The following is a 26,427-nucleotide window of genomic DNA, read 5'->3' as shown; positions in this document are numbered from 1 at the left end:
AAGTGAATGAAAATGGCCAATTTACTCACTCTGCGGCCTTAAAAAGTGTTTCTCCTTCATGGGAAGTGAATAAAATACCATTTGGAGGCATTTATAGTTCAATCAAAAACGCCTGTTTTTTGGTGAAAGAGATAACCACCCCCCCTTACGACATGCTTCAGAAACGAAAAAAATGGTCCATTTTCAAATGTTGCGTCTTTGAACGACAATTCACATTTGTACGTGGATAATCACTTTTAGAGATAAAATTAGATGTTTAAAGTGATTTTCAAGCTTCCAGGGGCCCTAAACACAAGATTTGAGAAATGGGTAAAAGTGAATGAAAATGGCCAATTAACTCACTCTGAGGCCTTAAAAAGTGTTTCTCCTCCACGGGAAGTGAATAAAATAACATTTGGAGGCCTTTATTGTTCAATCAAAAACACCAGTTTTTTGGTGAAAGAGATAACCACCCCCCCTTACGACATGCTTCAGAAACGAAAAAAATGGTTTATTTTCGAATGTTGCGTCTTTGAACTACAATTCACATTTGTACGTGGATAATCACTTTTAGAGATAAAATTAGATGTTTAAAGTGATTTTCAAGCTTCCAGGGGCCGTAAACACAAGATTTGAGGAATGGGTAAATGTGAATGAAAATGGCCAATTTATGCACTCTGAGGCCTTAAAAAGTTTTTCTCCACCCCAGCAAGTGAATTAAATAACATTTGTAGGCCTTTATTGTTCAATCAAAAACGCCCAAGTTTTTGATGAAAGAGATAACCACCCCCCCTTACGACATGCTTCAGAAACTAAAAAAATGGTCCGTTTTCAAAAGTTGCCTCTTTGAACTACAATTCACATTTGTACGTGGAAAATCACTTTTAAAGATAAAATGAGATGTTTAAAGTGATTTTCATGCTTCCAGGGGCCTTCAACACAAGATTTGAGGAATGGGTAAAAGTGAATGAAAATGGCCAATTTACTCATTCTGAGGCCTTAAAAAGTGTTTCTCCTCCACGGGAAGTGAATTAAGTAATATTTGTAGGCCTTTATTGTTCAAGCGAAAACGCCCGATTTTTGACGAAAGAGATAACCACCCCCCCTTACGACATGCTTCAGAAACTAAAAAAATGGTCCATTTTCAAATGTTGCGTCTTTGAACTACAATTCACATTTGTACGTGGAAAATCACTTTTAGAAATAAAATGAGATGTTTAAAGTGATTTTCATGCTTCCAGGGGCCTTAAACACGAGATTTGAGGAATGGGTAAAAGTGAATGAAAATGGCCAATTTACTCACTCTGCGGCCTTAAAAAGTGTTTCTCCTCCACGGGAAGTGAATAAAATACCATTTGGAGGCATTTATAGTTCAATCAAAAACGCCTGTTTTTTTGGTGAAAGAGATAACCACCCCCCCTTACGACATGCTTCAGAAATGAAAAAAATGGTCCATTTTCAAATGTTGCGTCTTTGAACGACAATTCACATTTGTACGTGGAAAATCACGTTTAAAGATAAAATGAGATGTTTAAAGTGATTTTCATGCTTCCAGGGGCCTTAAACACGAGATTTGAGGAATGGGTAAAAGTGAATGAAAATGGCCAATTTACTCACTCTGCGGCCTTAAAAAGTGTTTCTCCTTCATGGGAAGTGAATAAAATACCATTTGGAGGCATTTATAGTTCAATCAAAAACGCCTGTTTTTTGGTGAAAGAGATAACCACCCCCCCTTACGACATGCTTCAGAAACGAAAAAAATGGTCCATTTTCAAATGTTGCGTCTTTGAACGACAATTCACATTTGTACGTGGATAATCACTTTTAGAGATAAAATTAGATGTTTAAAGTGATTTTCAAGCTTCCAGGGGCCCTAAACACAAGATTTGAGAAATGGGTAAAAGTGAATGAAAATGGCCAATTAACTCACTCTGAGGCCTTAAAAAGTGTTTCTCCTCCACGGGAAGTGAATAAAATAACATTTGGAGGCCTTTATTGTTCAATCAAAAACACCAGTTTTTTGGTGAAAGAGATAACCACCCCCCCTTACGACATGCTTCAGAAACGAAAAAAATGGATTATTTTCGAATGTTGCGTCTTTGAACTACAATTCACATTTGTACATGGATAATCACTTTTAGAGATAAAATTAGATGTTTAAAGTGATTTTCAAGCTTCCAGGGGCCGTAAACACAAGATTTGAGGAATGGGTAAAAGTGAATGAAAATGGCCAATTAACTCACTCTGAGGCCTTAAAAAGTGTTTCTCCTCCACGGGAAGTGAATAAAATAACATTTGGAGGCCTTTATTGTTCAATCAAAAACACCAGTTTTTTGGTGAAAGAGATAACCACCCCCCCTTACGACATGCTTCAGAAACGAAAAAAATGGATTATTTTCGAATGTTGCGTCTTTGAACTACAATTCAGATTTGTACGTGGATAATCACTTTTAGAGATAAAATTAGATGTTTAAAGTGATTTTCAAGCTTCCAGGGGCCATAAACACAAGATTTGAGGAATGGGTAAATGTGAATGAAAATGGCCAATTTATGCACTCTGAGGCCTTAAAAAGTTTTTCTCCACCCCAGCAAGTGAATTAAATAACATTTGTAGGCCTTTATTGTTCAATCAAAAACGCCCGAGTTTTTGATGAAAGAGATAACCACCCCCCCTTACGACATGCTTCAGAAACTAAAAAAATGGTCCGTTTTCAAATGTTGCCTCTTTGAACTACAATTCACATTTGTACGTGGAAAATCACTTTTAAAGATAAAATGAGATGTTTAAAGTGATTTTCATGCTTCCAGGGGCCTTAAACACAAGATTTGAGGAATGGGTAAAAGTGACGGAAAATGGCCAATTTACTCATACTGAGGCCTTAAAAAGTGTTTCTCCTCCACGGGAAGTGAATTAAGTAATATTTGTAGGCCTTTATTGTTCAAGCGAAAACGCCCGATTTTTGACGAAAGAGATAACCACCCCCCCTTACGACATGCTTCAGAAACTAAAAAAATGGTCCGTTTTCAAATGTTGCCTCTTTGAACTACAATTCACATTTGTACGTGGAAAATCACTTTTAAAGATAAAATGAGATGTTTAAAGTGATTTTCATGCTTCCAGGGGCCTTAAACACGAGATTTGAGGAATGGGTAAAAGTGAATGAAAATGACCAATTTACTCACTCTGCGGCCTTAAAAAGTGTTTCTCCTCCACAGGAAGTGAATAAAATACCATTTGGAGGCATTTATAGTTCAATCAAAAACGCCTGTTTTTTAGTGAAAGAGATAACCACCCCCCCTTACGACATGCTTCAGAAATGAAAAAAATGTCCATTTTCAAATGTTGCGTCTTTGAACGACAATTCACATTTGTACGTGGAAAATCACGTTTAAAGATAAAATGAGATGTTTAAAGTGATTTTCATGCTTCCAGGGGCCTTAAACACGAGATTTGAGGAATGGGTAAATGTGAATGAAAATGGCCAATTTATGCACTCTGAGGCCTTAAAAAGTTTTTCTCCACCCCAGCAAGTGAATTAAATAACATTTGTAGGCCTTTATTGTTCAATCAAAAACGCCCAAGTTTTTGATGAAAGAGATAACCACCCCCCCTTACGACATGCTTCAGAAACTAAAAAAATGGTCCGTTTTCAAAAGTTGCCTCTTTGAACTACAATTCACATTTGTACGTGGAAAATCACTTTTAAAGATAAAATGAGATGTTTAAAGTGATTTTCATGCTTCCAGGGGCCTTCAACACAAGATTTGAGGAATGGGTAAAAGTGAATGAAAATGGCCAATTTACTCATTCTGAGGCCTTAAAAAGTGTTTCTCCTCCACGGGAAGTGAATTAAGTAATATTTGTAGGCCTTTATTGTTCAAGCGAAAACGCCCGATTTTTGACGAAAGAGATAACCACCCCCCCTTACGACATGCTTCAGAAACTAAAAAAATGGTCCATTTTCAAATGTTGCGTCTTTGAACTACAATTCACATTTTTACGTGGAAAATCACTTTTAAAGATAAAATGAGATGTTTAAAGTGATTTTCATGCTTCCAGGGGCCTTAAACACGAGATTTGAGGAATGGGTAAAAGTGAATGAAAATGGCCAATTTACTCACTCTGCGGCCTTAAAAAGTGTTTCTCCTCCACGGGAAGTGAATAAAATACCATTTGGAGGCATTTATAGTTCAATCAAAAACGCCTGTTTTTTTGGTGAAAGAGATAACCACCCCCCCTTACGACATGCTTCAGAAATGAAAAAAATGGTCCATTTTCAAATGTTGCGTCTTTGAACGACAATTCACATTTGTACGTGGAAAATCGCTTTTAAAGATAAAATGAGATGTTTAAAGTGATTTTCATGCTTCCAGGGGCCTTAAACACGAGATTTGAGGAATGGGTAAAAGTGAATGAAAATGGCCAATTTACTCACTCTGCGGCCTTAAAAAGTGTTTCTCCTTCATGGGAAGTGAATAAAATACCATTTGGAGGCATTTATAGTTCAATCAAAAACGCCTGTTTTTTGGTGAAAGAGATAACCACCCCCCCTTACGACATGCTTCAGAAACGAAAAAAATGGTCCATTTTCAAATGTTGCGTCTTTGAACGACAATTCACATTTGTACGTGGATAATCACTTTTAGAGATAAAATTAGATGTTTAAAGTGATTTTCAAGCTTCCAGGGGCCCTAAACACAAGATTTGAGAAATGGGTAAAAGTGAATGAAAATGGCCAATTAACTCACTCTGAGGCCTTAAAAAGTGTTTCTCCTCCACGGGAAGTGAATAAAATAACATTTGGAGGCCTTTATTGTTCAATCAAAAACACCAGTTTTTTGGTGAAAGAGATAACCACCCCCCCTTACGACATGCTTCAGAAACGAAAAAAATGGTTTATTTTCGAATGTTGCGTCTTTGAACTACAATTCACATTTGTACGTGGATAATCACTTTTAGAGATAAAATTAGATGTTTAAAGTGATTTTCAAGCTTCCAGGGGCCGTAAACACAAGATTTGAGGAATGGGTAAATGTGAATGAAAATGGCCAATTTATGCACTCTGAGGCCTTAAAAAGTTTTTCTCCACCCCAGCAAGTGAATTAAATAACATTTGTAGGCCTTTATTGTTCAATCAAAAACGCCCAAGTTTTTGATGAAAGAGATAACCACCCCCCCTTACGACATGCTTCAGAAACTAAAAAAATGGTCCGTTTTCAAAAGTTGCCTCTTTGAACTACAATTCACATTTGTACGTGGAAAATCACTTTTAAAGATAAAATGAGATGTTTAAAGTGATTTTCATGCTTCCAGGGGCCTTCAACACAAGATTTGAGGAATGGGTAAAAGTGAATGAAAATGGCCAATTTACTCATTCTGAGGCCTTAAAAAGTGTTTCTCCTCCACGGGAAGTGAATTAAGTAATATTTGTAGGCCTTTATTGTTCAAGCGAAAACGCCCGATTTTTGACGAAAGAGATAACCACCCCCCCTTACGACATGCTTCAGAAACTAAAAAAATGGTCCATTTTCAAATGTTGCGTCTTTGAACTACAATTCACATTTGTACGTGGAAAATCACTTTTAGAAATAAAATGAGATGTTTAAAGTGATTTTCATGCTTCCAGGGGCCTTAAACACGAGATTTGAGGAATGGGTAAAAGTGAATGAAAATGGCCAATTTACTCACTCTGCGGCCTTAAAAAGTGTTTCTCCTCCACGGGAAGTGAATAAAATACCATTTGGAGGCATTTATAGTTCAATCAAAAACGCCTGTTTTTTTGGTGAAAGAGATAACCACCCCCCCTTACGACATGCTTCAGAAATGAAAAAAATGGTCCATTTTCAAATGTTGCGTCTTTGAACGACAATTCACATTTGTACGTGGAAAATCACGTTTAAAGATAAAATGAGATGTTTAAAGTGATTTTCATGCTTCCAGGGGCCTTAAACACGAGATTTGAGGAATGGGTAAAAGTGAATGAAAATGGCCAATTTACTCACTCTGCGGCCTTAAAAAGTGTTTCTCCTTCATGGGAAGTGAATAAAATACCATTTGGAGGCATTTATAGTTCAATCAAAAACGCCTGTTTTTTGGTGAAAGAGATAACCACCCCCCCTTACGACATGCTTCAGAAACGAAAAAAATGGTCCATTTTCAAATGTTGCGTCTTTGAACGACAATTCACATTTGTACGTGGATAATCACTTTTAGAGATAAAATTAGATGTTTAAAGTGATTTTCAAGCTTCCAGGGGCCCTAAACACAAGATTTGAGAAATGGGTAAAAGTGAATGAAAATGGCCAATTAACTCACTCTGAGGCCTTAAAAAGTGTTTCTCCTCCACGGGAAGTGAATAAAATAACATTTGGAGGCCTTTATTGTTCAATCAAAAACACCAGTTTTTTGGTGAAAGAGATAACCACCCCCCCTTACGACATGCTTCAGAAACGAAAAAAATGGATTATTTTCGAATGTTGCGTCTTTGAACTACAATTCACATTTGTACATGGATAATCACTTTTAGAGATAAAATTAGATGTTTAAAGTGATTTTCAAGCTTCCAGGGGCCGTAAACACAAGATTTGAGGAATGGGTAAAAGTGAATGAAAATGGCCAATTAACTCACTCTGAGGCCTTAAAAAGTGTTTCTCCTCCACGGGAAGTGAATAAAATAACATTTGGAGGCCTTTATTGTTCAATCAAAAACACCAGTTTTTTGGTGAAAGAGATAACCACCCCCCCTTACGACATGCTTCAGAAACGAAAAAAATGGATTATTTTCGAATGTTGCGTCTTTGAACTACAATTCAGATTTGTACGTGGATAATCACTTTTAGAGATAAAATTAGATGTTTAAAGTGATTTTCAAGCTTCCAGGGGCCATAAACACAAGATTTGAGGAATGGGTAAATGTGAATGAAAATGGCCAATTTATGCACTCTGAGGCCTTAAAAAGTTTTTCTCCACCCCAGCAAGTGAATTAAATAACATTTGTAGGCCTTTATTGTTCAATCAAAAACGCCCGAGTTTTTGATGAAAGAGATAACCACCCCCCCTTACGACATGCTTCAGAAACTAAAAAAATGGTCCGTTTTCAAATGTTGCCTCTTTGAACTACAATTCACATTTGTACGTGGAAAATCACTTTTAAAGATAAAATGAGATGTTTAAAGTGATTTTCATGCTTCCAGGGGCCTTAAACACAAGATTTGAGGAATGGGTAAAAGTGACGGAAAATGGCCAATTTACTCATACTGAGGCCTTAAAAAGTGTTTCTCCTCCACGGGAAGTGAATTAAGTAATATTTGTAGGCCTTTATTGTTCAAGCGAAAACGCCCGATTTTTGACGAAAGAGATAACCACCCCCCCTTACGACATGCTTCAGAAACTAAAAAAATGGTCCGTTTTCAAATGTTGCCTCTTTGAACTACAATTCACATTTGTACGTGGAAAATCACTTTTAAAGATAAAATGAGATGTTTAAAGTGATTTTCATGCTTCCAGGGGCCTTAAACACGAGATTTGAGGAATGGGTAAAAGTGAATGAAAATGGCCAATTTACTCACTCTGCGGCCTTAAAAAGTGTTTCTCCTCCATGGGAAGTGAATAAAATACCATTTGGAGGCATTTATAGTTCAATCAAAAACGCCTGTTTTTTGGTGAAAGAGATAACCCACCCCCTTACGACATGCTTCAGAAACGAAAAAAATGGTCCATTTTCAAATGTTGCGTCTTTGAACGACAATTCACATTTGTACGTGGATAATCACTTTTAGAGATAAAATTAGATGTTTAAAGTGATTTTCAAGCTTCCAGGGGCCCTAAATACAAGATTTTAGAAATGGGTAAAAGTGAATGAAAATGGCCAATTTACTCACTCTGAGGCCTTAAAAAGTGTTTCTCCTCCACGGGAAGTGAATAAAATAACATTTGGAGGCCTTTATTGTTCAATCAAAAACACCAGTTTTTTGGTGAAAGAGATAACCATCCCCCCTTACGACATGCTTCAGAAACGAAAAAAATGGTTCATTTTCAAATGTTGCGTCTTTGAACTACAATTCACATTTGTACATGGATAATCAGTTTTAGAGATAAAATTAGATGTTTAAAGTGATTTTCAAGCTTCCAGGGGCCGTAAACACAAGATTTGAGGAATGGGTAAATGTGAATGAAAATGGCCAATTTATGCACTCTGAGGCCTTAAAAAGTTTTTCTCCACCCCAGCAAGTGAATTAAATAACATTTGTAGGCCTTTATTGTTCAATCAAAAACGTCCGAGTTTTTGATGAAAGAGATAACTACCCCCCCTTACGACATGCTTCAGAAACTAAAAAAATGGTCCGTTTTCAAATGTTGCCTCTTTGAACTACAATTCACATTTGTACGTGGAAAATCACTTTTAAAGATAAAATGAGATGTTTAAAGTGATTTTCATGCTTCCAGGGGCCTTAAACACAAGATTTGAGGAATGGGTAAAAGTGAATGAAAATGGCCAATTTACTCATTCTGAGGCCTTAAAAAGTGTATCTCCTCTACGGGAAGTGAATTAAGTAATATTTGTAGGCCTTTATTGTTCAAGCGAAAACTCCTGATTTTTTGGTGAAAGAGATAACCACCCCCCCTTACGACATGCTTCAGAAATGAAAAAAATGGTCCATTTTCAAATGTTGCGTCTTTGAACGACAATTCACATTTGTACGTGGAAAATCGCGTTTAAAGATAAAATGAGATGTTTAAAGTGATTTTCATGCTTCCAGGGGCCTTCAACACAAGATTTGAGGAATGGGTAAAAGTGAATGAAAATGGCCAATTTACTCATTCTGAGGCCTTAAAAAGTGTTTCTCCTCCACGGGAAGTGAATTAAGTAATATTTGTAGGCCTTTATTGTTCAAGCGAAAACGCCCGATTTTTGACGAAAGAGATAACCACCCCCCCTTACGACATGCTTCAGAAACTAAAAAAATGGTCCATTTTCAAATGTTGCGTCTTTGAACTACAATTCACATTTTTACGTGGAAAATCACTTTTAAAGATAAAATGAGATGTTTAAAGTGATTTTCATGCTTCCAGGGGCCTTAAACACGAGATTTGAGGAATGGGTAAAAGTGAATGAAAATGGCCAATTTACTCACTCTGCGGCCTTAAAAAGTGTTTCTCCTCCACGGGAAGTGAATAAAATACCATTTGGAGGCATTTATAGTTCAATCAAAAACGCCTGTTTTTTTGGTGAAAGAGATAACCACCCCCCCTTACGACATGCTTCAGAAATGAAAAAAATGGTCCATTTTCAAATGTTGCGTCTTTGAACGACAATTCACATTTGTACGTGGAAAATCACGTTTAAAGATAAAATGAGATGTTTAAAGTGATTTTCATGCTTCCAGGGGCCTTAAACACGAGATTTGAGGAATGGGTAAAAGTGAATGAAAATGGCCAATTTACTCACTCTGCGGCCTTAAAAAGTGTTTCTCCTTCATGGGAAGTGAATAAAATACCATTTGGAGGCATTTATAGTTCAATCAAAAACGCCTGTTTTTTGGTGAAAGAGATAACCACCCCCCCTTACGACATGCTTCAGAAACGAAAAAAATGGTCCATTTTCAAATGTTGCGTCTTTGAACGACAATTCACATTTGTACGTGGATAATCACTTTTAGAGATAAAATTAGATGTTTAAAGTGATTTTCAAGCTTCCAGGGGCCCTAAACACAAGATTTGAGAAATGGGTAAAAGTGAATGAAAATGGCCAATTAACTCACTCTGAGGCCTTAAAAAGTGTTTCTCCACCCCAGCAAGTGAATTAAATAACATTTGTAGGCCTTTATTGTTCAATCAAAAACGTCCGAGTTTTTGATGAAAGAGATAACTACCCCCCTTACGACATGCTTCAGAAACTAAAAAAATGGTCCGTTTTCAAATGTTGCCTCTTTGAACTACAATTCACATTTGTACGTGGAAAATCACTTTTAAAGATAAAATGAGATGTTTAAAGTGATTTTCATGCTTCCAGGGGCCTTAAACACAAGATTTGAGGAATGGGTAAAAGTGAATGAAAATGGCCAATTTACTCATTCTGAGGCCTTAAAAAGTGTATCTCCTCCACGGGAAGTGAATTAAGTAATATTTGTAGGCCTTTATTGTTCAAGCGAAAACTCCTGATTTTTGGCGAAAGAGATAACCACCCCCCCTTACGACATGCTTCAGAAACTAAAAAAATGGTCCGTTTTCAAATGTTGCCTCTTTGAACTACAATTTACAATTGTACGTGGAAAATCACTTTTAAAGATAAAATGAGATGTTTAAAGTGATTTTCATGCTTCCAGGGGCCTTAAACACGAGATTTGAGGAATGGGTAAAAGTGAATGAAAATGGCCAATTTACTCACTCTGCGGCCTTAAAAAGTGTTTCTCCTCCATGGGAAGTGAATAAAATACCATTTGGAGGCATTTATAGTTCAATCAAAAACGCCTGTTTTTTGGTGAAAGAGATAACCACCCCCCCTTACGACATGCTTCAGAAACGAAAAAAATGGTCCATTTTCAAATGTTGCGTCTTTGAACGACAATTCACATTTGTACGTGGATAATCACTTTTAGAGATAAAATTAGATGTTTAAAGTGATTTTCAAGCTTCCAGGGGCCGTAAACACAAGATTTGAGGAATGGGTAAATGTGAATGAAAATGGCCAATTTATGCACTCTGAGGCCTTAAAAAGTTTTTCTCCACCCCAGCAAGTGAATTAAATAACATTTGTAGGCCTTTATTGTTCAATCAAAAACGCCCGAGTTTTTGATGAAAGAGATAACCACCCCCCCTTACGACATGCTTCAGAAATGAAAAAAATGGTCCGTTTTCAAATGTTGCGTCTTTGAACGTCAATTCACATTTGTACGTGGAAAATCACGTTTAAAGATAAAATGAGATGTTTAAAGTGATTTTCATGCTTCCAGGGGCCTTAAACACAAGATTTGAGGAATGGGTAAAAGTGAATGAAAATGGCCAATTTAATCACTCTGCGGCCTTAAAAAGTGTTTCTCCTCCATGGGAAGTGAATAAAATACCATTTGGAGGCATTTATAGTTCAATCAAAAACGCCTGTTTTTTGATGAAAGAGATAACCACCCACCCTTACGACATGCTTCAGAAACGAAAAAAATGGTCCATTTTCAAATGTTGCGTCTTTGAACGACAATTCACATTTGTACGTGGATAATCACTTTTAGAGATAAAATTAGATGTTTAAAGTGATTTTCAAGCTTCCAGGGGCCCTAAATACAAGATTTGAGGAATGGGTAAATGTGAATGAAAATGGCCAATTTATGCACTCTGAGGCCTTAAAAAGTTTTTCTCCACCCCAGCAAGTGAATTAAATAACATTTGTAGGCCTTTATTGTTCAATCAAAAACGTCCGAGTTTTTGATGAAAGAGATAACCACCCCCCCTTACGACATGCTTCAGAAACTAAAAAAATGGTCCGTTTTCAAATGTTGCCTCTTTGAACTACAATTCACAATTGTACGTGGAAAATCACTTTTAAAGATAAAATGAGATGTTTAAAGTGATTTTCATGCTTCCAGGGGCCTTAAACACGAGATTTGAGGAATGGGTAAAAATGAATGAAAATGGCCAATTTACTCACTCTGCGGCCTTAAAAAGTGTTTCTCCTCCACAGGAAGTGAATAAAATACCATTTGGAGGCATTTATAGTTCAATCAAAAACGCCTGTTTTTTAGTGAAAGAGATAACCACCCCCCCTTACGACATGCTTCAGAAATGAAAAAAATGTCCATTTTCAAATGTTGCGTCTTTGAACGACAATTCACATTTGTACGTGGAAAATCACGTTTAAAGATAAAATGAGATGTTTAGAGTGATTTTCATGCTTCCAGGGGCCTTAAACACGAGATTTGAGGAATGGGTAAAAGTGAATGAAAATGGCCAATTTACTCACTCTGCGGCCTTAAAAAGTGTTTCTCCTCCACGGGAAGTGAATTAAATAACATTTGTAGGCCTTTATTGTTAAAGCAAAAACGCCCGATTTTTGACGAAAGAGATAACCACCCCCCCTTACGACATGCTTCAGAACCGAAAAAAATGGTCCATTTTCAAATGTTGCGTCTTTGAACGACAATTCACATTTGTACGTGGATAATCACTTTTAGAGATAAAATTAGATGTTTAAAGTGATTTTCAAGCTTCCAGGGGCCGTAAACACAAGATTTGAGGAATGGGTAAATGTGAATGAAAATGGCCAATTTATGCACTCTGAGGCCTTAAAAAGTTTTTCTCCACCCCAGCAAGTGAATTAAATAACATTTGTAGGCCTTTATTGTTCAATCAAAAACGCCCAAGTTTTTGATGAAAGAGATAACCACCCCCCATTACGACATGCTTCAGAAACTAAAAAAATGGTCCGTTTTCAAAAGTTGCCTCTTTGAACTACAATTCACATTTGTACGTGGAAAATCACTTTTAAAGATAAAATGAGATGTTTAAAGTGATTTTCCTGCTTCCAGGGGCCTTAAACACAAGATTTGAGGAATGGGTAAAAGTGAATGAAAATGGCCAATTTACTCATTCTGAGGCCTTAAAAAGTGTTTCTCCTCCACGGGAAGTGAATTAAGTAATATTTGTAGGCCTTTATTGTTCAATCAAAAACGTCCGAGTTTTTGATGAAAGAGATAACCACCCCCCCTTACGACATGCTTCAGAAACTAAAAAAATGGTCCGTTTTCAAATGTTGCCTCTTTGAACTACAATTCACATTTGTACGTGGAAAATCACTTTTAAAGATAAAATGAGATGTTTAAAGTGATTTTCATGCTTCCAGGGGCCTTAAACACGAGATTTGAGGAATGGGTAAAAGTGAATGAAAATGGCCAATTTACTCACTCTGCGGCCTTAAAAAGTGTTTCTCCTCCACGGGAAGTGAATTAAATAACATTTGTAGGCCTTTATTGTTCAATCAAAAACGCCCAAGTTTTTGATGAAAGAGATAACCACCCCCCTTACGACATGCTTCAGAAACTAAAAAAATGGTCCGTTTTCAAATGTTGCCTCTTTGAACTACAATTCACATTTGTACGTGGAAAATCACTTTTAAAGATAAAATGAGATGTTTAAAGTGATTTTCATGCTTCCAGGGGCCTTAAACACGAGATTTGAGGAATGGGTAAAAGTGAATGAAAATGGCCAATTTACTCACTCTGCTGCCTTAAAAAGTGTTTCTCCTCCACAGGAAGTGAATTAAATAACATTTGTAGGCCTTTATTGTTCAATCAAAAACGCCCAAGTTTTTGATGAAAGAGATAACCACCCCCCCTTACGACATGCTTCAGAAACTAAAAAAATGGTCCGTTTTCAAATGTTGCGTCTTTGAACGACAATTCACATTTGTACGTGGATAATCACTTTTAGAGATAAAATTAGATGTTTAAAGTGATTTTCAAGCTTCCAGGGGCCCTAAACACAAGATTTGAGAAATGGGTAAAAGTGAATGAAAATGGCCAATTTACTCACTCTGAGGCCTTAAAAAGTGTTTCTCCTCCACGGGAAGTGAATAAAATAACATTTGGAGGCCTTTATTGTTCAATCAAAAACACCAGTTTTTTGGTGAAAGAGATAACCATCCCCCCTTACGACATGCTTCAGAAACGAAAAAAATGGTTCATTTTCAAATGTTGCGTCTTTGAACTACAATTCACATTTGTACATGGATAATCAGTTTTAGAGATAAAATTAGATGTTTAAAGTGATTTTCAAGCTTCCAGGGGCCGTAAACACAAGATTTGAGGAATGGGTAAATGTGAATGAAAATGGCCAATTTATGCACTCTGAGGCCTTAAAAAGTTTTTCTCCACCCCAGCAAGTGAATTAAATAACATTTGTAGGCCTTTATTGTTCAATCAAAAACGTCCGAGTTTTTGATGAAAGAGATAACTACCCCCCCTTACGACATGCTTCAGAAACTAAAAAAATGGTCCGTTTTCAAATGTTGCCTCTTTGAACTACAATTCACATTTGTACGTGGAAAATCACTTTTAAAGATAAAATGAGATGTTTAAAGTGATTTTCATGCTTCCAGGGGCCTTAAACACAAGATTTGAGGAATGGGTAAAAGTGAATGAAAATGGCCAATTTACTCATTCTGAGGCCTTAAAAAGTGTATCTCCTCTACGGGAAGTGAATTAAGTAATATTTGTAGGCCTTTATTGTTCAAGCGAAAACTCCTGATTTTTTGGTGAAAGAGATAACCACCCCCCCTTACGACATGCTTCAGAAATGAAAAAAATGGTCCATTTTCAAATGTTGCGTCTTTGAACGACAATTCACATTTGTACGTGGAAAATCGCGTTTAAAGATAAAATGAGATGTTTAAAGTGATTTTCATGCTTCCAGGGGCCTTCAACACAAGATTTGAGGAATGGGTAAAAGTGAATGAAAATGGCCAATTTACTCATTCTGAGGCCTTAAAAAGTGTTTCTCCTCCACGGGAAGTGAATTAAGTAATATTTGTAGGCCTTTATTGTTCAAGCGAAAACGCCCGATTTTTGACGAAAGAGATAACCACCCCCCCTTACGACATGCTTCAGAAACTAAAAAAATGGTCCATTTTCAAATGTTGCGTCTTTGAACTACAATTCACATTTTTACGTGGAAAATCACTTTTAAAGATAAAATGAGATGTTTAAAGTGATTTTCATGCTTCCAGGGGCCTTAAACACGAGATTTGAGGAATGGGTAAAAGTGAATGAAAATGGCCAATTTACTCACTCTGCGGCCTTAAAAAGTGTTTCTCCTCCACGGGAAGTGAATAAAATACCATTTGGAGGCATTTATAGTTCAATCAAAAACGCCTGTTTTTTTGGTGAAAGAGATAACCACCCCCCCTTACGACATGCTTCAGAAATGAAAAAAATGGTCCATTTTCAAATGTTGCGTCTTTGAACGACAATTCACATTTGTACGTGGAAAATCACGTTTAAAGATAAAATGAGATGTTTAAAGTGATTTTCATGCTTCCAGGGGCCTTAAACACGAGATTTGAGGAATGGGTAAAAGTGAATGAAAATGGCCAATTTACTCACTCTGCGGCCTTAAAAAGTGTTTCTCCTTCATGGGAAGTGAATAAAATACCATTTGGAGGCATTTATAGTTCAATCAAAAACGCCTGTTTTTTGGTGAAAGAGATAACCACCCCCCCTTACGACATGCTTCAGAAACGAAAAAAATGGTCCATTTTCAAATGTTGCGTCTTTGAACGACAATTCACATTTGTACGTGGATAATCACTTTTAGAGATAAAATTAGATGTTTAAAGTGATTTTCAAGCTTCCAGGGGCCCTAAACACAAGATTTGAGAAATGGGTAAAAGTGAATGAAAATGGCCAATTAACTCACTCTGAGGCCTTAAAAAGTGTTTCTCCACCCCAGCAAGTGAATTAAATAACATTTGTAGGCCTTTATTGTTCAATCAAAAACGTCCGAGTTTTTGATGAAAGAGATAACTACCCCCCTTACGACATGCTTCAGAAACTAAAAAAATGGTCCGTTTTCAAATGTTGCCTCTTTGAACTACAATTCACATTTGTACGTGGAAAATCACTTTTAAAGATAAAATGAGATGTTTAAAGTGATTTTCATGCTTCCAGGGGCCTTAAACACAAGATTTGAGGAATGGGTAAAAGTGAATGAAAATGGCCAATTTACTCATTCTGAGGCCTTAAAAAGTGTATCTCCTCCACGGGAAGTGAATTAAGTAATATTTGTAGGCCTTTATTGTTCAAGCGAAAACTCCTGATTTTTGGCGAAAGAGATAACCACCCCCCCTTACGACATGCTTCAGAAACTAAAAAAATGGTCCGTTTTCAAATGTTGCCTCTTTGAACTACAATTTACAATTGTACGTGGAAAATCACTTTTAAAGATAAAATGAGATGTTTAAAGTGATTTTCATGCTTCCAGGGGCCTTAAACACGAGATTTGAGGAATGGGTAAAAGTGAATGAAAATGGCCAATTTACTCACTCTGCGGCCTTAAAAAGTGTTTCTCCTCCATGGGAAGTGAATAAAATACCATTTGGAGGCATTTATAGTTCAATCAAAAACGCCTGTTTTTTGGTGAAAGAGATAACCACCCCCCCTTACGACATGCTTCAGAAACGAAAAAAATGGTCCATTTTCAAATGTTGCGTCTTTGAACGACAATTCACATTTGTACGTGGATAATCACTTTTAGAGATAAAATTAGATGTTTAAAGTGATTTTCAAGCTTCCAGGGGCCGTAAACACAAGATTTGAGGAATGGGTAAATGTGAATGAAAATGGCCAATTTATGCACTCTGAGGCCTTAAAAAGTTTTTCTCCACCCCAGCAAGTGAATTAAATAACATTTGTAGGCCTTTATTGTTCAATCAAAAACGCCCGAGTTTTTGATGAAAGAGATAACCACCCCCCCTTACGACATGCTTCAGAAATGAAAAAAATGGTCCGTTTTCAAATGTTGCGTCTTTGAACGTCAATTCACATTTGTACGTGGAAAATCACGTTTAAAGATAAAATGAGATGTTTAAAGTGATTTTCATGCTTCCAGGGGCCTTAAACACAAGATTTGAGGAATGGGTAAAAGTGAATGAAAATGGCCAATTTAATCACTCTGCGGCCTTAAAAAGTGTTTCTCCTCCATGGGAAGTGAATAAAATACCATTTGGAGGCATTTATAGTTCAATCAAAAACGCCTGTTTTTTGATGAAAGAGATAACCACCCACCCTTACGACATGCTTCAGAAACGAAAAAAATGGTCCATTTTCAAATGTTGCGTCTTTGAACGACAATTCACATTTGTACGTGGATAATCACTTTTAGAGATAAAATTAGATGTTTAAAGTGATTTTCAAGCTTCCAGGGGCCCTAAATACAAGATTTGAGGAATGGGTAAATGTGAATGAAAATGGCCAATTTATGCACTCTGAGGCCTTAAAAAGTTTTTCTCCACCCCAGCAAGTGAATTAAATAACATTTGTAGGCCTTTATTGTTCAATCAAAAACGTCCGAGTTTTTGATGAAAGAGATAACCACCCCCCCTTACGACATGCTTCAGAAACTAAAAAAATGGTCCGTTTTCAAATGTTGCCTCTTTGAACTACAATTCACAATTGTACGTGGAAAATCACTTTTAAAGATAAAATGAGATGTTTAAAGTGATTTTCATGCTTCCAGGGGCCTTAAACACGAGATTTGAGGAATGGGTAAAAATGAATGAAAATGGCCAATTTACTCACTCTGCGGCCTTAAAAAGTGTTTCTCCTCCACAGGAAGTGAATAAAATACCATTTGGAGGCATTTATAGTTCAATCAAAAACGCCTGTTTTTTAGTGAAAGAGATAACCACCCCCCCTTACGACATGCTTCAGAAATGAAAAAAATGTCCATTTTCAAATGTTGCGTCTTTGAACGACAATTCACATTTGTACGTGGAAAATCACGTTTAAAGATAAAATGAGATGTTTAGAGTGATTTTCATGCTTCCAGGGGCCTTAAACACGAGATTTGAGGAATGGGTAAAAGTGAATGAAAATGGCCAATTTACTCACTCTGCGGCCTTAAAAAGTGTTTCTCCTCCACGGGAAGTGAATTAAATAACATTTGTAGGCCTTTATTGTTAAAGCAAAAACGCCCGATTTTTGACGAAAGAGATAACCACCCCCCCTTACGACATGCTTCAGAACCGAAAAAAATGGTCCATTTTCAAATGTTGCGTCTTTGAACGACAATTCACATTTGTACGTGGATAATCACTTTTAGAGATAAAATTAGATGTTTAAAGTGATTTTCAAGCTTCCAGGGGCCGTAAACACAAGATTTGAGGAATGGGTAAATGTGAATGAAAATGGCCAATTTATGCACTCTGAGGCCTTAAAAAGTTTTTCTCCACCCCAGCAAGTGAATTAAATAACATTTGTAGGCCTTTATTGTTCAATCAAAAACGCCCAAGTTTTTGATGAAAGAGATAACCACCCCCCATTACGACATGCTTCAGAAACTAAAAAAATGGTCCGTTTTCAAAAGTTGCCTCTTTGAACTACAATTCACATTTGTACGTGGAAAATCACTTTTAAAGATAAAATGAGATGTTTAAAGTGATTTTCATGCTTCCAGGGGCCTTAAACACAAGATTTGAGGAATGGGTAAAAGTGAATGAAAATGGCCAATTTACTCATTCTGAGGCCTTAAAAAGTGTTTCTCCTCCACGGGAAGTGAATTAAGTAATATTTGTAGGCCTTTATTGTTCAATCAAAAACGTCCGAGTTTTTGATGAAAGAGATAACCACCCCCCCTTACGACATGCTTCAGAAACTAAAAAAATGGTCCGTTTTCAAATGTTGCCTCTTTGAACTACAATTCACATTTGTACGTGGAAAATCACTTTTAAAGATAAAATGAGATGTTTAAAGTGATTTTCATGCTTCCAGGGGCCTTAAACACGAGATTTGAGGAATGGGTAAAAGTGAATGAAAATGGCCAATTTACTCACTCTGCGGCCTTAAAAAGTGTTTCTCCTCCACGGGAAGTGAATTAAATAACATTTGTAGGCCTTTATTGTTCAATCAAAAACGCCCAAGTTTTTGATGAAAGAGATAACCACCCCCCTTACGACATGCTTCAGAAACTAAAAAAATGGTCCGTTTTCAAATGTTGCCTCTTTGAACTACAATTCACATTTGTACGTGGAAAATCACTTTTAAAGATAAAATGAGATGTTTAAAGTGATTTTCATGCTTCCAGGGGCCTTAAACACGAGATTTGAGGAATGGGTAAAAGTGAATGAAAATGGCCAATTTACTCACTCTGCTGCCTTAAAAAGTGTTTCTCCTCCACAGGAAGTGAATTAAATAACATTTGTAGGCCTTTATTGTTCAATCAAAAACGCCCAAGTTTTTGATGAAAGAGATAACCACCCCCCCTTACGACATGCTTCAGAAACTAAAAAAATGGTCCGTTTTCAAATGTTGCGTCTTTGAACGACAATTCACATTTGTACGTGGATAATCACTTTTAGAGATAAAATTAGATGTTTAAAGTGATTTTCAAGCTTCCAGGGGCCCTAAACACAAGATTTGAGAAATGGGTAAAAGTGAATGAAAATGGCCAATTTACTCACTCTGAGGCCTTAAAAAGTGTTTCTCCTCCACGGGAAGTGAATAAAATAACATTTGGAGGCCTTTATTGTTCAATCAAAAACGTCCGAGTTTTTGATGAAAGAGATAACCACCCCCCCTTACGACATGCTTCAGAAACTAAAAAAATGGTCCGTTTTCAAATGTTGCCTCTTTGAACTACAATTCACATTTGTACGTGGAAAATCACTTTTAAAGATAAAATGAGATGTTTAAAGTGATTTTCATGCTTCCAGGGGCCTTAAACACAAGATTTGAGGAATGGGTAAAAGTGAATGAAAATGGCCAATTTACTCATTCTGAGGCCTTAAAAAGTGTTTCTCCTCCACGGGAAGTGAATTAAGTAATATTTGTAGGCCTTTATTGTTCAAGCGAAAACGCCCGATTTTTGACGAAAGAGATAACCACCCCCGCTTACGACATGCTTCAGAAACTAAAAAAATGGTCCGTTTTCAAATGTTGCGTCTTTGAACTACAATTCACATTTGTACGTGGAAAATCACTTTTAAAGATAAAATGAGATGTTTAAAGTGATTTTCATGCTTCCAGGGGCCTTAAACACGAGATTTGAGGAATGGGTAAAAGTGAATGAAAATGGCCAATTTACTCACTCTGCGGCCTTAAAAAGTGTTTCTACTCCACGGGAAGTGAATAAAATACCATTTGGAGGCATTTATAGTTCAATCAAAAACGCCTGTTTTTTTGGTGAAAGAGATAACCACCCCCCCCTTACGACATGCTTCAGAAATGAAAAAAATGGTCCATTTTCAAATGTTGCGTCTTTGAACGACAATTCACATTTGTACGTGGAAAATCACGTTTAAAGATAAAATGAGATGTTTAAAGTGATTTTCATGCTTCCAGGGGCCTTAAACACGAGATTTGAGGAATGGGTAAAAGTGAATGAAAATGGCCAATTTACTCACTCTGCGGCCTTAAAAAGTGTTTCTCCTCCATGGGAAGTGAATAAAATACCATTTGGAGGCATTTATAGTTCAATCAAAAACGCCTGTTTTTTGGTGAAAGAGATAACCACCCCTCCTTACGACATGCTTCAGAAACGAAAAAAATGGTCCATTTTCAAATGTTGCGTCTTTGAACGACAATTCACATTTGTACGTGGATAATCACTTTTAGAGATAAAATTAGATGTTTAAAGTGATTTTCAAGCTTCCAGGCGCCCTAAACACAAGATTTGAGAAATGGGTAAAAGTGAATGAAAATGGCCAATTAACTCACTCTGAGGCCTTAAAAAGTGTTTCTCCTCCACGGGAAGTGAATAAAATAACATTTGGAGGCCTTTATTGTTCAATCAAAAACACCAGTTTTTTGGTGAAAGAGATAACCACCCCCCCTTACGACATGCTTCAGAAACGAAAAAAATGGTTAATTTTCAAATGTTGCGTCTTTGAACTACAATTCACATTTGTACGTGGATAATCACTTTTAGAGATAAAATTAGATGTTTAAAGTGATTTTCAAGCTTCCAGGGGCCGTAAACACAAGATTTGAGGAATGGGTAAATGTGAATGAAAATGGCCAATTTATGCACTCTGAGGCCTTAAAAAGTTTTTCTCCACCCCAGCAAGTGAATTAAATAACATTTGTAGGCCTTTATTGTTCAATCAAAAACGTCTGTTTTTTAGTGAAAGAGATAACCACCGCCCCTTACGACATGCTTCAGAAATGAAAAAAATGTCCATTTTCAAATGTTGCGTCTTTGAACGACAATTCACATTTGTACGTGGAAAATCACGTTTAAAGATAAAATGAGATGTTTAAAGTGATTTTCATGCTTCCAGGGGCCTTAAACACGAGATTTGAGGAATGGGTAAAAGTGAATGAAAATGGCCAATTTACTCACTCTGCGGCCTTAAAAAGTGTTTCTCCTCCACGGGAAGTGAATTAAATAACATTTGTAGGCCTTTATTGTTCAATCAAAAACACCCAAGTTTTTGATGAAAGAGATAACCACCCCCCCTTACGACATGCTTCAGAAACTAAAAAAATGGTCCGTTTTCAAATGTTGCGTCTTTGAACGACAATTCACATTTGTACGTGGATAATCACTTTTAGAGACAAAATTAGATGTTTAAAGTGATTTTCAAGCTTCCAGGGGCCCTAAACACAAGATTTGAGAAATGGGTAAAAGTGAATGAAAATGGCCAATTTACTCACTCTGAGGCCTTAAAAAGTGTTTCTCCTCCACGGGAAGTGAATAAAATAACATTTGGAGGCCTTTATTGTTCAATCAAAAACACCAGTTTTTTGGTGAAAGAGATAACCACCCCCCCCTTACGACATGCTTCAGAAACGAAAAAAATGGTTCATTTTCAAATGTTGCGTCTTTGAACTACAATTCACATTTGTACGTGGATAATCACTTTTAGAGATAAAATTAGATGTTTAAAGTGATTTTCAAGCTTCCAGGGGCCGTAAACACAAGATTTGAGGAATGGGTAAATGTGAATGAAAATGGCCAATTTATGCACTCTGAGGCCTTAAAAAGTTTTTCTCCACCCCAGCAAGTGAATTAAATAACATTTGTAGGCCTTTATTGTTCAATCAAAAACGTCCGAGTTTTTGATGAAAGAGATAACCACCCCCCCTTACGACATGCTTCAGAAACTAAAAAAATGGTCCGTTTTCAAATGTTGCCTCTTTGAACTACAATTCACATTTGTACGTGGAAAATCACTTTTAAAGATAAAATGAGATGTTTAAAGTGATTTTCATGCTTCCAGGGGCCTTAAACACAAGATTTGAGGAATGGGTAAAAGTGAATGAAAATGGCCAATTTACTCATTCTGAGGCCTTAAAAAGTGTTTCTCTTCCACGGGAAGTGAATTAAGTAATATTTGTAGGCCTTTATTGTTCAAGCGAAAACTCCTGATTTTTGGCGAAAGAGATAACCACCCCCCCTTACGACATGCTTCAGAAACTAAAAAAATGGTCCGTTTTCAAATGTTGCCTCTTTGAACTACAATTCACAATTGTACGTGGAAAATCACTTTTAAAGATAAAATGAGATGTTTAAAGTGATTTTCATGCTTCCAGGGGCCTTAAACACGAGATTTGAGGAATGGGTAAAAGTGAATGAAAATGGCCAATTTACTCACTCTGCGGCCTTAAAAAGTGTTTCTCCTCCACAGGAAGTGAATAAAATACCATTTGGAGGCATTTATAGTTCAATCAAAAACGCCTGTTTTTTAGTGAAAGAGATAACCACCCCTCCTTACGACATGCTTCAGAAATGAAAAAAATGTCCATTTTCAAATGTTGCGTCTTTGAACGACAATTCACATTTGTACGTGGATAATCACTTTTAAAGATAAAATGAGATGTTTAAAGTGATTTTCATGCTTCCAGGGGCCTTAAACACGAGATTTGAGGAATGGGTAAAAGTGAATGAAAATGGCCAATTTACTCACTCTGCGGCCTTAAAAAGTGTTTCTCCTCCACGGGAAGTGAATAAAATACCATTTGGAGGCATTTATAGTTCAATCAAAAACGCCTGTTTTTTTGGTGAAAGAGATAACCACCCCCCCTTACGACATGCTTCAGAAATGAAAAAAATGGTCCATTTTCAAATGTTGCGTCTTTGAACGACAATTCACATTTGTACGTGGAAAATCGCGTTTAAAGATAAAATGAGATGTTTAAAGTGATTTTCATGCTTCCAGGGGCCTTAAACACGAGATTTGAGGAATGGGTAAAAGTGAATGAAAATGGCCAATTTACTCACTCTGCGGCCTTAAAAAGTGTTTCTCCTTCATGGGAAGTGAATAAAATACCATTAGGAGGCATTTATAGTTCAATCAAAAACGCCTGTTTTTTGGTGAAAGAGATAACCACCCCCCCTTACGACATGCTTCAGAAACGAAAAAAATGGTCCATTTTCAAATGTTGCGTCTTTGAACGACAATTCACATTTGTACGTGGATAATCACTTTTAGAGATAAAATTAGATGTTTAAAGTGATTTTCAAGCTTCCAGGGGCCCTAAACACAAGATTTGAGAAATGGGTAAAAGTGAATGAAAATGGCCAATTAACTCACTCTGAGGCCTTAAAAAGTGTTTCTCCTCCACGGGAAGTGAATAAAATAACATTTGGAGGCCTTTATTGTTCAATCAAAAACACCAGTTTTTTGGTGAAAGAGATAACCACCCCCCCTTACGACATGCTTCAGAAACGAAAAAAATGGTTTATTTTCGAATGTTGCGTCTTTGAACTACAATTCACATTTGTACGTGGATAATCACTTTTAGAGATAAAATTAGATGTTTAAAGTGATTTTCAAGCTTCCAGGGGCTGTAAACACAAGATTTGAGGAATGGGTAAATGTGAATGAAAATGGCCAATTTATGCACTCTGAGGCCTTAAAAAGTTTTTCTCCACCCCAGCAAGTGAATTAAATAACATTTGTAGGCCTTTATTGTTCAATCAAAAACGTCCGAGTTTTTGATGAAAGAGATAACTACCCCCCTTACGACATGCTTCAGCAACTAAAAAAATGGTCCGTTTTCAAATGTTGCCTCTTTGAACTACAATTCACATTTGTACGTGGAAAATCAATTTTAAAGATAAAATGAGATGTTTAAAGTGATTTTCATGCTTCCAGGGGCCTTAAACACAAGATTTGAGGAATGGGTAAAAGTGAATGAAAATGGCCAATTTACTCATTCTGAGGCCTTAAAAAGTGTATCTCCTCCACGGGAAGTGAATTAAGTAATATTTGTAGGCCTTTATTGTTCAAGCGAAAACTCCTGATTTTTGGCGAAAGAGATAACCACCCCCCCTTACGACATGCTTCAGAAACTAAAAAAATGGTCCGTTTTCAAATGTTGCCTCTTTGAACTACAATTTACAATTGTACGTGGAAAATCACTTTTAAAGATAAAATGAGATGTTTAAAGTGATTTTCATGCTTCCAGGGGCCTTAAACACGAGATTTGAGGAATGGGTAAAAGTGAATGAAAATGGCCAATTTACTCACTCTGCGGCCTTAAAAAGTGTTTCTCCTCCATGGGAAGTGAATAAAATACCATTTGGAGGCATTTATAGTTCAATCAAAAACGCCTGTTTTTTGGTGAAAGAGATAACCACCCCCCCTTACGACATGCTTCAGAAACGAAAAAAATGGTCCATTTTCAAATGTTGCGTCTTTGAACGACAATTCACATTTGTACGTGGATAATCACTTTTAGAGATAAAATTAGATGTTTAAAGTGATTTTCAAGCTTCCAGGGGCCGTAAACACAAGATTTGAGGAATGGGTAAATGTGAATGAAAATGGCCAATTTATGCACTCTGAGGCCTTAAAAAGTTTTTCTCCACCCCAGCAAGTGAATTAAATAACATTTGTAGGCCTTTATTGTTCAATCAAAAACGCCCGAGTTTTTGATGAAAGAGATAACCACCCCCCCTTACGACATGCTTCAGAAATGAAAAAAATGGTCCGTTTTCAAATGTTGCGTCTTTGAACGACAATTCACATTTGTACGTGGAAAATCACGTTTAAAGATAAAATGAGATGTTTAAAGTGATTTTCATGCTTCCAGGGGCCTTAAACACAAGATTTGAGGAATGGGTAAAAGTGAATGAAAATGGCCAATTTAATCACTCTGCGGCCTTAAAAAGTGTTTCTCCTCCATGGGAAGTGAATAAAATACCATTTGGAGGCATTTATAGTTCAATCAAAAACGCCTGTTTTTTGATGAAAGAGATAACCACCCACCCTTACGACATGCTTCAGAAACGAAAAAAATGGTCCATTTTCAAATGTTGCGTCTTTGAACGACAATTCACATTTGTACGTGGATAATCACTTTTAGAGATAAAATTAGATGTTTAAAGTGATTTTCAAGCTTCCAGGGGCCCTAAATACAAGATTTGAGGAATGGGTAAATGTGAATGAAAATGGCCAATTTATGCACTCTGAGGCCTTAAAAAGTTTTTCTCCACCCCAGCAAGTGAATTAAATAACATTTGTAGGCCTTTATTGTTCAATCAAAAACGTCCGAGTTTTTGATGAAAGAGATAACCACCCCCCCTTACGACATGCTTCAGAAACTAAAAAAATGGTCCGTTTTCAAATGTTGCCTCTTTGAACTACAATTCACAATTGTACGTGGAAAATCACTTTTAAAGATAAAATGAGATGTTTAAAGTGATTTTCATGCTTCCAGGGGCCTTAAACACGAGATTTGAGGAATGGGTAAAAATGAATGAAAATGGCCAATTTACTCACTCTGCGGCCTTAAAAAGTGTTTCTCCTCCACAGGAAGTGAATAAAATACCATTTGGAGGCATTTATAGTTCAATCAAAAACGCCTGTTTTTTAGTGAAAGAGATAACCACCCCCCCTTACGACATGCTTCAGAAATGAAAAAAATGTCCATTTTCAAATGTTGCGTCTTTGAACGACAATTCACATTTGTACGTGGAAAATCACGTTTAAAGATAAAATGAGATGTTTAGAGTGATTTTCATGCTTCCAGGGGCCTTAAACACGAGATTTGAGGAATGGGTAAAAGTGAATGAAAATGGCCAATTTACTCACTCTGCGGCCTTAAAAAGTGTTTCTCCTCCACGGGAAGTGAATTAAATAACATTTGTAGGCCTTTATTGTTAAAGCAAAAACGCCCGATTTTTGACGAAAGAGATAACCACCCCCCCTTACGACATGCTTCAGAACCGAAAAAAATGGTCCATTTTCAAATGTTGCGTCTTTGAACGACAATTCACATTTGTACGTGGATAATCACTTTTAGAGATAAAATTAGATGTTTAAAGTGATTTTCAAGCTTCCAGGGGCCGTAAACACAAGATTTGAGGAATGGGTAAATGTGAATGAAAATGGCCAATTTATGCACTCTGAGGCCTTAAAAAGTTTTTCTCCACCCCAGCAAGTGAATTAAATAACATTTGTAGGCCTTTATTGTTCAATCAAAAACGCCCAAGTTTTTGATGAAAGAGATAACCACCCCCCATTACGACATGCTTCAGAAACTAAGAAAATGGTCCGTTTTCAAAAGTTGCCTCTTTGAACTACAATTCACATTTGTACGTGGAAAATCACTTTTAAAGATAAAATGAGATGTTTAAAGTGATTTTCATGCTTCCAGGGGCCTTAAACACAAGATTTGAGGAATGGGTAAAAGTGAATGAAAATGGCCAATTTACTCATTCTGAGGCCTTAAAAAGTGTTTCTCCTCCACGGGAAGTGAATTAAGTAATATTTGTAGGCCTTTATTGTTCAATCAAAA

The sequence above is a fragment of the Triturus cristatus genome, chromosome 9 (assembly GCF_964204655.1).
Source record: "Triturus cristatus chromosome 9, aTriCri1.1, whole genome shotgun sequence".
NCBI lineage: Eukaryota > Metazoa > Chordata > Amphibia > Caudata > Salamandridae > Triturus > Triturus cristatus.
Note: the sequence above shows the minus strand (reverse complement) of the source record.